Here is a 16,340-nt window from a genome sequence, read left to right on the forward strand (position 1 = left end):
ACACAAAAAGTCAGTATCTTTTACCCAAGACTGCATCATTTTAGGTCTTATAAAATAGAACGAAGGCATATCTGCAGTGACTCACTTGCAAAAATAGTAGTATACAAGAAGGCAGATATGATGAAGTTTTTCACTCAATATTTCAGAATTGGGGTAATCAAAAATTTTTGGATGAAATATTGAAAGAATGTATATTTCTCGGTTTTGGTAACCTTGCTTTTTGACATCATGAGGGACTGATATATCAACCAAGATAATAGCTATATAGTCTGGCTTTCATTTCACTCGAGCACATGCAAAGGCAAACATTTCTTTGTATGTGTCTGTGGGTGTTTCTGTTTGTATCTCTTTTTCTGTATCTTTGTATATGAAGTGGAAATACTGATTCCCAGTAGGCCTTAATTTGAGGCTAAATTCAGAACTAAACTTTGCATTATACAAGGAAATAACATAAAAATGTCTGGTTTTTATTAGCCACCTAAGCCACGTACATAGATGATTTACATTGGAAACACATCTAGTCTATACAAAGAAATGCAGTCTTTTTATGTGTGTCTGTTTCTAAGGGTATCTCACTAACAACAGACTTTAACTTAATGGAAAATAAAAAGGCTATTACAAAATGTGTTTTAACCATCAGCTTATACAAGCAACAACAATGATCGTTACAATTGCAGTTGCTGCTGCTTACCTGTTGCCTTAAAGGTACCTCACTGTTCCCTTTCTGATACCATAATTCTTCATTTGAATGGTTTTGTTCTTACCATAACCTCAGTAAACTAGTTTAGGCACCACACTGCAATAGGTGTGTCCTCACAATAGAAATAATAAGCAGTGAACTTGAAGTACGTTTAACAAGCTGTGCTGTAAAAAAAAAGGAGGTCATTTACTATTGTTCCACTTAGGGAGCTACATACTGCAGGGGAGAATACCTGATGTTTTGTCAATAGGAGACTATTGACAAGAAAGCCAAGAACACTAGCTTCCATTCTTAGCACATTTCATCATTTCAGCATAGAAGCAATTTTGTTCTTAGCGGTTACAAACATTCAAAATCTTCAGCTCAAAATAAGACCTCCATAGCTCTTTTCTCCTCTCCTCTCCTCTCCTCTCCTCTCCTCTCCTCTCCTCTCCTCCCCTTTCCCTTTCCCTTTCCCTTTCCCTTTCCCTTTTTTCCTTTTCCTTTTTTCCTTTTTTCCTTTTTTCCTTTTCTTTTTTTCCTTTTCCTTTTTTCCTTTTCCTTTTTTTCTTTTTTGTTTTCTTTTCTTTTATTTTATTTTCCTGGATGTAGTATATTACACCGGAGCACTACAGATGTCTGTGTTCCTATTGAATTTTAACCAATGACTTTAATTTTTCGTGTGACACACAATTCTTGGGAAATTTAATGGTATCTGTTTTTATTACAATAATAAATGTATAATTAATACCAATTTTTGTATCTAAGGATACAACAGGATACCAGGATAACAAAATTTTTATCAAAGGAAATGATAACCTTGATCATACACATGCACTTTTTTTCATATAGACTCTGCTTTGCATCTTTCATACTTTGAAGTACACTTAATCTACCTTACTGTCTAATTTTTTATTGCATTTTGGAGAATGGATTTTTACTGGGAGTTGTGTATTGTGTCTAATGTTTAATAGATGTTTGAAATTACAAGTTGTGATTGTTGCTAGAAATGAGAGATTGTAATGATAGGAGAAACTTAGTCATAGCCAAGCAATCACTAAGTCTGTCTCCTCAAAGGACAAGACCTTTTAGATTATATACCATTATAACATAGACATGATCTATAGCTCAGACTAACAGATCTTTGTTTCAACAAATCTTTTTTCAGATATGAAGATCAGGAAAGTGTCCTATCTTAAAATGGATAAAAGGATGTGCTGTCTAGAAACAATGAGGAATGTTGGAATGAACTGTCAGAGCCATAAACCATGTCACAGAACAAGTATCTGGTTAAGCCTACTCAAAGCGTTCTTTAATTGAAAAGATTTTCTTCTATAAGTACTCTTAGAGAAAAACACCGATGCTGTGAAACTGTTCTGCCAAAAAAATGACAATTTTGTTACTAACTGATGGGTTTTTTTGTTTTTGATTTTTTTTTTTCAGGAATGAAAAATATGGTTGTGCCTTAAATACTTCTGTATCTCTTTAAAGTCGAATAGATTGTGCTTTTATGCCAATCCGATGCCCCTCCTACATAACTAATGAGAGGGTTTATGCACAGTATAGTAAGATCATTTGATGATCCTGCAACAGATGTTTGGTATGTACATTTTCATATGTAAGTGTAAAAGTATTGTTATTAAATCAGCAATACATTATCTGGCAATTCTCAAACATTTTTTATAAATCAAACTCAGAAGGAGTCTAAGAAAAGTATTTTCAGTAAAAGGACAATGACTTATTCTATGTTTTTTATTTTAATAATTATCTTTAAGAATTAATTAAGTTTAAAAGATTACTTGGAAAAGTGGAAGACTTATTTGAATGGCAATCCTGATTACATTAACTGAAACAAGATTTGTCATAGCTTTTAATTGTATAAGTGATATTTCTGAAGATGAATGGAATTTAAAAGTTTTATATTTAGATTTTTAAGATAATATAAGGATTTCTTGCAGCAAGGAAAAAGAGAACTAAACATATACTCAGAAAGAAAACATGTTACTAAGACCACCTTAGAAGCTGCTAAGTCATCAAATAATAGACAAAACTATTTTTTTCTCTACTAAACGATGGAAGAGATGGATGTTCTTCCTTCTACAATAATATGTAAACAGCAGGTTATAAAGTTCAAGAGAAGCAAGCAGTTCATCCTCCCTGTGTTCCAGTCACTGCAGAAGTGAGTCAGGGGCCTAGACACTGACGTCTAGTGCTATTTTTCTGCTCCCAGTTTTCTGAGACATTCACATACGGATGAAAGATATGCCTTAAAACCTGTGGCAAACATGCACCTTTCTAGAATGGCAGCTGGAGGCCAGGCTGTGTACCCAAAGGTGTCTGACATGGCACTAGATATGTATGTTTAAGCAGTTGAAGATTTCTCTACATAACAGAACCAAAAGGAAGTGAACATCCAGTTCAGATATCACCAGCATTTTCTCCTGTTAAACACCAAATTATTTAGAGCATGTGTTTCCATAAGTTCAACCCTGAAGAGCAGGAAGAGTTAAGGGTACTTAATTTACCTGAAAGACTCTTAGCATTCATTCCTTTACCTACTTCAGTAATTTTGAAGTAACTTACTTAAAGATATTTCCTTTTGGTTCATTGGGCCTTAACTGAGAATATTGACATTTTTCCATTTATGAACAGTATATATTATCCCTGATAAAACAAACAATACACCAAACCTTCACTGAGGTTATTTGCCCATCTGTCAATTATTTAGCTCTCTATGTTACAATGAGGCAGCATTGCCTCCTGATTTGGACGATAAGTTACTTTGATTTATCTGAGACACATTTCAACTTGTGGTGAAGTATCTATACTGCTAAGTAAAATACAGCTTTGAGACAAGCTCAAGCACTGGGTCACTGATATCCTGATGATATCTGATGATCTGTTAGTATGTAACCTGGTACAATTTTGGCCTGTGCCACTTTAGACATCTCTGAAATAGTGACTGGACTCTGGCCAAAAGGTAGCATAAAGCAAAGAACACAGGCAAAAGAAAGTATGGATAAGATTGCACAGTTATGAGTTTCATACAGCTGTAGTCCTCTAACACTACCTAGAAGGCTTCAAACCCTCAAACACCACATTATGTCCTCGTGCAACACCCTTTGCCATGAAACACAGAAATTTCATTTCAGGCTGTGCAACTACTTCTCTGGGAAGCTCTAACATTGCCCTCACATTATGACAACTGTTCTGAATTAAGTATATATATATGTATATATATGTGTGTATATATATATAATGATGCATTACAGACACAGAAATTGTCTACTTTATTATACTAAACCAAGCCAAGGCACTGGCTTAGGCATTGAGATCATGCCCTTCATATTGTTTATCTGCTTGGTCCCCATCACAGTTTTGGCTAACGATAACTCTACTCTCCTACTCGATGCACAACCATGATTTGGTGATGACATGGGCCTGGGACTGGACTATTACCAATTGCCAGGATGAAGAAGGCTACCTTTTTGTTTTATTTTAAAGAAAGTGAAAGAGAAGTTAAACTACATATAAACGAATTGCTCTATGAACCAATGAATGGCTCCTTTGGTCCATTTTATTTACTAGAATATACATACAAGCCAGACACTTCACTTGCAGCTCAGAGGAGACTGAGCACTGAAGGTTATGCAGTGTGGGTCCATCAGGTCACACTACATGGCCTCAGAGATTATCTGTCTTTTATTTAGCCATATAGATATTGCTTCAGGCATTATCTGTGGGAAAAGTCTTCAAAGAAAGGCATACATTCAATGAGTTGTTTGCCCACTGATCCTGCACAGCTGAGATCATGTGAATATGACACTTGCAGCCTATTTTTAATCAATCTTCTCCACACTTGGCTCTGGAATAGCTGTTTGTGAGCAAAATGTGCAGGCGAAAAAAAAAAGGGAAGGCAGCATTAAATTAAAAGGTCAGCTATAGAGCTTTTATTTGCAAAGACCTGAAACTAAGTAATTGTCTTTGATATTCATTGCAACATTTTATCATTATTTGGTCTTGATTTTTTATGCATTTCCCAGCTTCCCATTTTTATTACACCATAGAAGGTTAGAATAGGGAATCATTGAGACAATGGGACTTCAGAAACAAGCAAAAAAAAAAAATTAACTTCTAGGTCAGTGCTTCAAATGTATCTGAGATCTTCCAGCCAAATCTGACAGGGTCCAATCAGCACTGATTTATGCCTAGTCAATCACTTCTAATTCATCCCTAAAACTGAATTCAAGAGCACTGTTCTAAAGATAAGCCATGACTCATCTTGACAAGTTAATATATAATTAGTTGGTCAGTGGCCTTTATAACATGCATTGCTATGCCTCAGTGCAGTTCCCAGTGGAGGAGTGGCTAAACTGCTAAAAAAATTAAAAGGATTTAAGAGTTCACAACTGATGTCCAGTACTACGAAGCATTAAAAAAAAAATGTTTTTTTTTTCTTTTTAAGAATGTTTTAGCATCTGTTTGTTGTTCTCAGTTAAATTAAAAAAGTAATTATGTATCATTCCAAAAGATTCAGAAATATGCAGTTATTAATCCTTAATACAGCTTCCTACTGTGTCTTTTTTTTTTTTTTGAATAAACATTATTCTTGAATTTGAACAGATTGTTTTGTAAGATGGAATATAAATCTATCACATCTTAAAACATTAAATAGTTTTCTTCCAAATTTCATTATGAGTTTAGACTTCCCCAAAATTAAAAACATTAAAATTAGATTTTTTTTAAATTATTTTACTGTGGAAAAAAAATCTGCCATAGTGTTGGACATGGACTGAAACTTGAATTTCTTTATGTTCTAAGTGCATATAAAGGATTTTTTGCCCGGATGGCTCCCTACGACATACATTCCTCATATAATCAGGCATGTATCTTTAGAAGAATGAGTAATCTATATGCAGAATTAGTTGTTTACATTTGGAAACTTGTTAAAATGTGATCACAGTTCCCATATTATCCATATTATCCATTATTATATTCCAATATTATCCATAATAGTCTCAAGGAGATCCTAATTCTCCACACTGATAAGGATTTTGAACAATCATCACATTTATGGTCAGGGAAGCCATAACTGATGCATTCTTTAGATTATCCAGGTCACCTGTTCTTCAGACGGATCCTACTGGGAGGTAGCTAGATCTCTTCTGTTACAAAGTAGATGTATTAAAAATGGGGCAGGTAAAGGTTTGCCTGTTTTTAGCTGGTTTAGTTCCCTGGAGAAGCAGTCCAACAGGAAGTAGGTATTCTTGTAGCTAATTTCCTTTAAATTAGAATTTTTTAATGAGCAGAGATTTCATTGAGTTGAAAACAGCTCTGACTGTCAAAAAGGAAAATAAGAGTCTGCTATGCACATAATCAGCATGAATTTAAGTAAAATGAGTGAATCATTACTGCTATGCTGGGTGGCATTTCTGATATTTGATATCTGCCTTGGGAGTCAAAAACATTTTTTCCTTAAAAAAATACAACCAAAGTTTTTAATATGAGCATTTAATTCCCCTCTCCATTCCATGTGCAGCTGTCCTCAAGATCCTGACCAGACATGCCTTTTCTGGGCTGTGCTTTGGTCTGTACTTTTCATGCCCCATGGCCAAGGCTCAGTGTAATACAGGTAAGACTCAAAAAGAAAAACAGTCTCCTGCTTCAATGTTTGTGAATATATATATATGTGTGTGTGTGTGTGTGTATATATATATATATATATATATATATATATTCTTTTTCCAGAATTTCATCCCTTGCAATTGGAAAAGCACATGACTGAATACTAACTAGCTATCCACAAGTGTTGAAGAGATTTAGATGGAAAGATATGTTCTTTTAAAACAGAGAAAACTCTACTACAAAAGTGATAGTGACATCTAATTGATGAAGTACAGCTTATAGCTACAGATAAAATTTGCATATGTTGGATAAATAACGTAAATTCTGAGAAAAGTTTCCAAACAGCAAGTGACAACTGCCTTTCTAGTTTCTCTCTAGTATGAGCCATTTCACTCAAATATAATTTTTTTAAAAAAGGAAAAAAAGAAAAAAAGAAATGATACAAGAAGAAGGAAAATTAAAGAAATGGAAAAGCTCGATATGACTTTTTTTTTTTTTTTTTTTTGTAATCCTAAAAGTACTGCTCTCTCTTGTGACCATCGTAAAGATTATAAGTAACATGAGGTAAAGAGCAAGAACAATGATGACTGCATGGAGGAGAAAATCATAGTATAGACTGATCATATTGAAAATACATGGTCTGTGCTCTTTAAATATAAAAATAAGAAGAGATCCCCAAAATGTCTATAAATTTCTTAAAGAGATGAGAGAGATGTACATTAAAGATATAGTAAGTTTGAAAAAATTCTGATTGTCTAATTTGGAAGCTCTGAAGTATCTGGGAGTCTGTGGGAAACAGGGAAATGAACTCTGCTACAAAACAGGAATTAGAGTAGATCTAGATTAGTCTGGAGGTCGAGTGGTTAGCTGAAAGGAAAACCAGCTGGATGAGATGAACAAGAGGAAACTGAAAAGTATATTAACAGTAATAGAGTCGTAGCGAAAATCTGAATCTCATAAAGATGCTAATGAAAAGTCGAAACTCAAGCTGTTGACACAGTCTAGAGAACTCCAAGCATATATAGAGAAACAACACTATTACAGCAAGACGCTGTTTGAAAACGACGAGAGGCATTTCTTCAGGCAGTCTGACCACAGGCAGAAGAAGAATATACTGATAAATAAACAAAGTGTGATTGATTTTTTGAAAGATCTATTTGAAAAGAAGGCATCATATAATCCTTTGGCAAAGTGAACTGAAAAACGAACTAGTGAAGGAGATGGTGCTATTAATCAAAGTGAGGAGGTTTTACAAAGGAGATTGAGCAAGTTAGCTAATTGGAAAACACCAAAAGGGACTAAAGTCCATAATTATTGGTGAGAGAGTGTGACTAATTTATATTTTCAGCTTAAAATGCATTTACCAAAAAAAAAAAAAAAAAAAGTGAAAATAGATACATCTGATTGAAGGGTGAAAGGCAGATCTTTCTTCATAAGGAAGACCATAGGAAAGTAAACACGACTTACTAAATGTAGAAGACATATAGATTTGCCTGTAATCTGGTACTTTCTCCCTGGAATTACATCAATTGAACATATCAAAGCTAATTATGTGTTTTCTCAAGAGAATAAGTGATTTTAAAGTTCCAGTAGAATAGGTTCATCTGATGGCTGACAGATGTGAAAGATTAGGCTATATTATATAGAGATATTTTGAAGGGGTTATCCAAAAATAAATGAAAATAAATCATGCTCCTGGATAATGAGTGACTTAAATTGATCAAGTCCCATACACTGTTGCTAGAACTTCTACAACGTAGCAAAAGAAATATACATTACACTTAAACTACCATGTTAAAACTGTAGTCAAAATAAGCACACATGATGGGACTTTTCAGTGCAATTCCTTGTCATCTTTTTTTCTTTGTTATATTGCAATCTGCAACACTGGATCATTCAAAGAGAAAGGTACATAATGTAAGATAATTAGGTTGTCATTTGACTGTTTATTGCAAATCTATTTCACATGGATGACCTGAAATTATACATTGTTTAAATGTGTGGATTTTTAAGGAGTATATGAGAATGACATTCATATTAAGTATATACATATTTTGAAGAAGCAAAGACAGCATGGAAAGGGTATGAAAAATGGAATAACAGTAGATGCAACTACATATTATAATTGTTCAAGATTTCTTTGGAGGAAAAAATAAAAGTGATATTAAGGAAAGACAATTCTGAGATATTTGTAAAACTCTTCAAAAACATGACCACAATGAAAAATGCAAATATTTACTTGCAAAAACGGTTTTATGACCTTCTGCTGTCATGTATATTGGACAAGTTGATGTAAGGGATTTGGGCAAAATGTCTGGGAGAAATTTACTTTTGTATAGAGAAGTAAAATACAGTGAGCAAGCTTTTCTTAACAGAAAAGATGGAGATAAAACCATTAGGAGAAGTAAAAAATAGATCAGGATCATGTAATATTGGTAACTTAAATGAAAGACAAGAGTGTAATTTTGCCTGACCAAATACAATCACCTACACTGTAGATGTCTGTGTCTATGTTAGCCTGTGTCCCTTTAGTCAGCAGAGAAAGATAGGCATTTTATGGGGGCAGTTCATTTCATCCTAGAGATTTATATCTTTGATGATCTGAATCATTCCCTAAATATACATGTACAGGTATACACACACACACCCCTATGTATATATATATTCACACTTATACATTTCCTATTGATTATAGGGGGTACACTAGAACTAGGACATCTGTAGATGTCCTCACGGGATATTTCTGAAGCTTAGTGGAAATGCTCCTACCCAGACTGACTGGTCTTGGAGAAACCTAAATGAAAAATATACTGTTATTGAAAGTAAGCCATCATAAAAAGAACACTGGCTATTATATGGGGATTTATAGATGAAAAAAATATATGGGGATTTTTTTTTTTTTGAAAAAAATCATTTAGAGAAAGTGACAAATTATAAATGGCTTGCAAAAGAAGAAGAAAAAGAAAAAGAAGCTGAGCATTTTGTTGCTGAAAGATATATTGTACTAGATATATTAAAGAAACGATAAGTGATAGAAGAGATATAAGCCTAGAATGAAGGGTATGCAGCTGAATCATGGAGAAGTTTAGTTATGAGCATGTACCAAATTGGCCCAAGATAAGTTTCTACTCATTACTCTATATAGTATATCATGACAAAGTTGGCAGCATTATTTAATAGGTGCTTAAAAAAAGAAAAAAAAAAAGACTACAAGTCAGAGGGGACTATCACCATTACAGGCAAAGTTACAGACAATAAGAATATAAAGATAATATAGGATTTTTTTTTTTTTTTGGTATTATAAGAAGTATAAACTAGGACAACTAGGACAACTAAGTATGATAACTTTAAGAAAGAAGGAAGAAGAGTGTGTCGCTTCAGGCTCTTCCTGAGATTACAAGAAAGAAAACTAAAATGAAAGAAAAAACACTAAATATGACCAGTTTTAGCAAAAATTGTAAAGAGAAATTGTAAAAGAAAACTTTGGGCAATAAATTGAAATTATTATATAATTAATAAAATAATATTAATAGATAATTGTATTAAAATATTATACTCATTGCAATGAAGAAAATCTTATGATGGAGTTATCAAAAGAGCATTATGTATATTAGAATCTGTCCGATTAAGATAGTAAGACAATACAGCCTTTAGAAAGAAACATTGGTGAACACCTTTGAAATAGCAAGGTAGAAACATGCCAGAGTTACCGAAACCTTTGTCCTTGCTGATTGCATCCCTTATCCCTCTTCTTCCTTCTCTAAGGTTTTAGGTAGAGGCAAGAAGGAAGTGTGATAATAGTAATTTTAGTAGTAGTAGTAACGATGAAAATCATAGTTGCTATTGTTCATACAAGCGAACAAGAAACAGATTTTTTAATAAGGGTTGGACTGCTGACAATCATGCATAACGCTCCAGAAATGCCAACAGGAGCTACATTAACCTGCAAAGCATTTCCTTCAGATTCTGTGTTCACATATGGCAATATTTTTGAAGTTGTTGAGGTAATTTTTTGGCGGAGGGGGAAGTATCTTAGAACTTCTCTTATTCGCTGCTTTGTAATGAGTGACCTCCACTGCTTGAATAATTAAATTGACAAATTTTAAGCTGAAATAAAAGTAGGAGCTGTCAGTCAGTTTCAGGCTTTCTCATCATTTATCTTGCTTACTGGTGCTTTTTGTAAGCAGAACTGACATGTGAAAATAGCACCAGCGGTAAACCCTTGGTACTGAAATGCCTACTATTCCCCATGAGTGCCTTCATAACTATAGCTTTCTTTGTAGTGAAGCTGTAATGACAGCTGTCATCAACGGACTTTCAAGAAACATACTCTGACCTTTAGATGCTATATGTTACAATTACTGTTGTAAAGACTTTGGGGCCTTCCATTGGGATTTCACACTCCAACATAACTGCAAATTGTTAACCCTTGTTGAAGTTGTCTAAAAACTGATGAGCTTTGCTTTTCATTTTTTCCTTTTCAGACATGGGGACTCACACACAAAGATGATCATTTGTAAATGAGAGAAGATATGGGTTGGGAGACAACGGTTTCATGGACAAATTCTGAAAATAACATTTTATTGTAAAAGTGATACATTAAAAAATTTGAATCACTAATTGCTTATGCAAAAATGTAAAAAATTAATAAAATATGAAATAGATATAATGTATGCAATGGACAGTTCTTAAAAGACCGTCTTTGGAAATCACACCCACGTAGTTGCTTTCATTATATCAGAGTCACACGAGTGTTTAAAAGTGAATTCCGCCAAGATAAAAAGTATGACAACTGAAAATTTATGCTAAAATCTGGATCCCTGATATAGTCTGCCAAAAGAACCAGAGCTGACTTACAAATATCTCTAACTTCTGAGAAGGATGGTCCAGAATTTCGTTTTTTGTGATATTCATGTCATTAGCTTAAACAAATAAAACAAAACTTTGTAAATTACTCAATCTCTTTAGACATACCATTGCAGCTTATGGCAAGAGAGAAGCATCTTACATTCTACTATTAAAAGAGTTCTGCTAGAATCTGTGAATATAGCAGTTCACTACATGCTAAAATCTATGCTGAATCAGAACAAGGATGTGTTATGTTCGATCATATCCAAAACATAACAAATGCATAGTCTACATATATAAAAAACAAGAAATGTACTTTTAATATTTAATAATGTTTTACAGTGTTTTGTCAATTGATTCACCTACAAGAAATGAGGAAACCTAACCGTCTGTTAAGTTACCATTTTTAAATTTGCCAGTGGTAAGGACAGTGCACTATGAACATACGGATTCCTACAGATTTTATTTTAAGTTTCCTTAGCACAAAATGATAACTTTTTATTTTTATTTTTATTCCTTCTTGGTAGGCTATACCTTGTACCAAACAAATTCAGATTTTTCTTGATAACAGAGTATTCATTTTTAAGCTTTTTTTTAAAATCATGTATAAGTCTTCGCTGAATTTATATGCAAAAGATTTTCTCAATGTACATTTCTAGAAAAGAGTGCTCAGATGAAGCCAACTTCTATGAACAGCTTTACATCCTATTTGTTCAAATTTCCCATTTAATCTGGCAGTTATTTAAGAAATGTAGTTTTACCAGCTGTAGCCTTACTCTTATTTTTCTTCCCATCCTCTTGGACTATTATAAAGTAAGTAAGTAAAAGTTTACTTATGTTTTCAAAGGAAGAGATGACAAATGATAACACAAAACCTTGAAAAAAAAAGGAAAAACTTTTCAGTTTTGCTTGAATAACTACTGTCCATATTAGTAAAATCAAGAAGTTTATGGCATTTACAATAATTCACTGCTTTTAAGAGTATTTTTCGAGGACATTAATATCAACTGTCTCTTTTAAAGAGTTTTTCAGGGGATGCATTGTATACAAATGTATCATGGCATTTATAAAAGACATTTTATAAGGAAATTTCTAGGGATCTGAAAAAGAATTTTTTTCAGATTAAAATATGTTCAAAAGTGACCTATTCTCTTTTGGCTTGCTCACCTCAAAGTATCTGTAAGCTCAAGTTCCAGAAACAGCTGATGTTTCAGGTTGATTAGCAAAAAAAAGAAGTAGAGTCAATTTTAAATATAGTCTATTTTTCTGAAAACAAAAAGTTGAATCCTTCTCTTCTTTGATTTCTCTTGTATTAATATGGAAAGAATAACATTTACTATATAGACATTATAGATGTATATAAGGTATTATTGTTTCATAATTATTTTAGTCTGTGTGCTAGTGATTCTGATCATTACCTTTCAAAAAAAGTTTCTTTTAGAAATCCAAGGAAAATCCATGGAAAAAATTGCTGATTATAGATCTGATTCTAAGCAATGGTCTCACTATATGGCAAATTCACAGGCAATACAGAAAATAGAGACTATAGAAACAAGAAAAGGGGGAGACCCTTCAGAATGACCTCATATCTGAACGCTTACTGAGATAAAACAAAATTTGCCTTCCAGGGCGAGGCACAAGATCTATTAACAGAAGCTGCTTGACATTAATTGAATTTTGGCTTAAGGTGAGATTCAGACTACCAAAATGTCAACAGAAATGGGAATTAGGTGGAATTTAGGCATCCTAAGTGCAAAAATGTAATTTAAATCACCTTTGTTGACAGTCCGTTCTGATATACACATGCATGACTATTATGTCTATACGGCCAAATAAAAGAGGGTGAGGACTCTGGCCCCAAGACCAGGCAGCACTGACTGCCTTTTGCACATATTGTTTAGGATTATTTCCCTCCATAAAAGCTGTGTTTTGGAGGGAGATGGTTATAACTGTCCATAGCTTTTAATATTTTAAAGTGGTCTGAATCTCAGCAGAAAATTGTGTTGTAAACTTCTGGTGGGGGGGGGTATGTGCACTTGCACACAACGCAACAGAGGTTTAAGAGAACAATCTGATACAATGGAAAAGCGGCATTGCTTAAGTAAGCAGACTGCAGCGAGCCATTCCCTCTCCTTGGCCCTCTTGGACTCCCCCTTCTCTCCCCCTCCTCATCCCCTATAATGCTTCTTGTCGTGAAGAAGGGCTTCCTCATCAATGGTCTATTCAGTGGTAGTTGGAGTCTTGTCCTTGAATCCTTGAGGGTTAAAAAATCAAGCCCAGTTTCCTTATTTGCCCTGTAGCCTTTAAAGCACTCCTTTAGCCTTTAGCCTTTGCCTGTTAAGAGGGTGACAGTGCTACTGGCCTATATTTTAATGGCAGCAAGCAGACATTTTTGCATTTTGTTGAACTTAACTGCCATCCAGGTTTGAGTGCAGACTCAAAGCATACCTGAAGAATGGTATGTGGATGCAGATACACAAACGCAGGTGATACCAGAAAAAACAGAAACTACACTTCTCTGTGTCTAAATCACCGTGAAACTGAAATAAGAACTAAGCATTTTGGATCTTCGCATTGGGCTTCAAGTACAGAAACTTGCACCCAGACAGGGACTGCTGAGGTCCAGATCAAAAGTTCTGCTCAGTTTTGTGATGACTACGACATGGTGTTTCTAGATCCTGACCATAAATTTCATGCACCTCCCCTTTAGAAACCTAAAGAGCTTCTCTGGTCTTCATCGCAGAACACTTCAAAGTTTTCAAGATTAAGCCTTTAAAACTGGGGTCAACAAAAGCACTATTTACCTTATACTGGTAGTTAAGAAGTATGTATCCTTGCTATGATGCTGTGTTACTTGAGACTAGTAGCTTGTCAATAATCATGTATCCTTTCTTTGTCTCATTACCTGACTTGTCGAGTAAAAATGGGAGCTGCCAGGTTTCTGTTCAAGAAAATTAATGGTCATCTGTATTTTTTATGCAGACTGATGAGCCTAGAGAGACTCATTCCAAAAATGATGCAGCTGTTAAGTTTAAGAGAATTTTATAAATTGGAATCATTTGGATGTGCCTGATTTGAAAACATCTATGTAATATTCAAAAGTAGTCCCCACTGAATTTTGCATACCAAATGTTACACAGCTATAATTTTGCATTGAGTCCCCACTAACACATTTAATCTGTGGTAATTAATTATCTACCTGTGAAAAATTACATCTGAATATTTACTTCAAAGTTTGGAAGGTAAAATAGCCATGATTTTCCTTACAGAAAAAATACATAAGAGGTTTTCTCTCGCTTGCACTGCAGTTTGTTATACAGAGTGTTCTCAGAGATGAAAAAGGGGGAATAACTTTTTAGCACAAGGGTATATTTTAAAATTGTCTTATCAGACGTATTTGACAGCTTTACCACATGTAGCAATGATATCCCATAGGGAAATCATGGAGATTCAAGAGCATACAGTTTATCTCTATAACCAACAGAGTACTCAGCACTTTTTAAAATTTATATGTGACTACACAAAATTTATCAGAGTTTATCAGGATAGTTTACCAGCTCGCATTGCTTTCAACAGAACTTTTAAAATACACAAAATACATTAAGAAGGAGAACATTAAGAAGGAGAAAAATGTAAATGTATATATTTATTTACAATATCTGTTTAGTCAAAATATCACATATATAATAATGAGTCATGTTTTAAGCAGCATTTTTACATTTATCTTGATAATATTGGATTTGCTGGGGTTTGCCCCATTTTGATACTTCTGGTGTTGGAGAAGGAGGTGGAGAAAAGAATCTCAGGTCCCTTGATGATCAACAAGAAAATATTATCCAAAACATCATATGCACTGCAATTACTGGATTGATCCAGATTTGCAGCATAAGCTATAATTTTGCTAAAATTTCTCTTCAGCAATTTAAGATCTTTTAATACAGAATTGCTACACTTGGTTAAAAACAAACAAACAAACAAACAAACACTAATGTCATCCCCTTTTCTGTCTTTATTCCTTTATCCTCTCCTCTTTTCCAGTTTTCTAGAGAATTGAATGTAACTATTTATGTCTTTTGTTTTCACTGAACTTTCCATACTTAGAAACTGTAGAAGTTTTAAAGTATAATTAGCAAGCAAAGTTATCTTCCAACAGCTTCAGTTCCTCTTTTCCCATTCTTCTTGTATATTTTTGGTAATACTGATCAACTCTTGGCATGATATTATATGTACTTTAATATTATAGGTATTTGGCAATAATGATGATGAGAAGCAGGAGAAAAAATGATGAATGGTAAAAGAAGAAAATCAGTGAAATGACTTTCCTCTCCCGTACCATATTTATAAAAGCATTAAATTTAAGGCGAAGAAAAGGAAAAAAAAAAACAAAAACTTGCTCCCTAAGAAAGCAAGTTCTGCCTTAATAAACAGATGCCTGAGCAGAGACAATTAACTTGGTCATTTCACAAATCACAGCAGTATTGAGACAATTCTGCCAAATCTTCAGCCACAGGGGGCCTCCAAGCTATTACATCCTTACCTAGCATGTGTGAATGTTATTACTTCTACACCATTGCTATATTATGTCAGAGCATGATAAATTTTGTATCCCTTGGAAACAAGGATGTCTCACCTTTGTTATGCTACCACTAAGTATATTATAACTTCCCCATTTTGTTCCATTTGGCAAAAAAGTGCTTCCACAGTTTCAGCATATTATATATATATATTATATATATATATATATATATATATATATATATATTACATTTCAGCCTTTCCTGCCATTTTGGATTCAGTGCTATGATGCAAGGGTGCAAGAGAGGCAAAAATTATAATATGCCACTCCCTATTAAATCCAAACTTATCCACATCCTCCTCTCAAGGTAGTTACTAATTGCACATTCAACAGGCACAGCACTGGCAGAGGGTGATACAGAGCCTTGCAATTGAGGTTCCCAAATAAACTAAGCTTCTTGTGCCCCAGATTCTTTTCTGTCAATCAGCCCTATTTTCCCAAAAGAATTATATTATGGTTCCATATCCATCTATCAGAAAAGAAAAAAAAATGGAGTAAAATGCTCAAATAAAAAAATTCTTTTCCACATCCTCTCAAAAAGACATATGCAGCAGTTTGAGTAAGTTATATTATGCCTGTGTAAAGGCTTCAGGGAGCAATTGATGATGTGCA

Source organism: Dromaius novaehollandiae, chromosome 1, assembly GCF_036370855.1.
Source record: "Dromaius novaehollandiae isolate bDroNov1 chromosome 1, bDroNov1.hap1, whole genome shotgun sequence".
NCBI classification, from domain to species: domain Eukaryota; kingdom Metazoa; phylum Chordata; class Aves; order Casuariiformes; family Dromaiidae; genus Dromaius; species Dromaius novaehollandiae.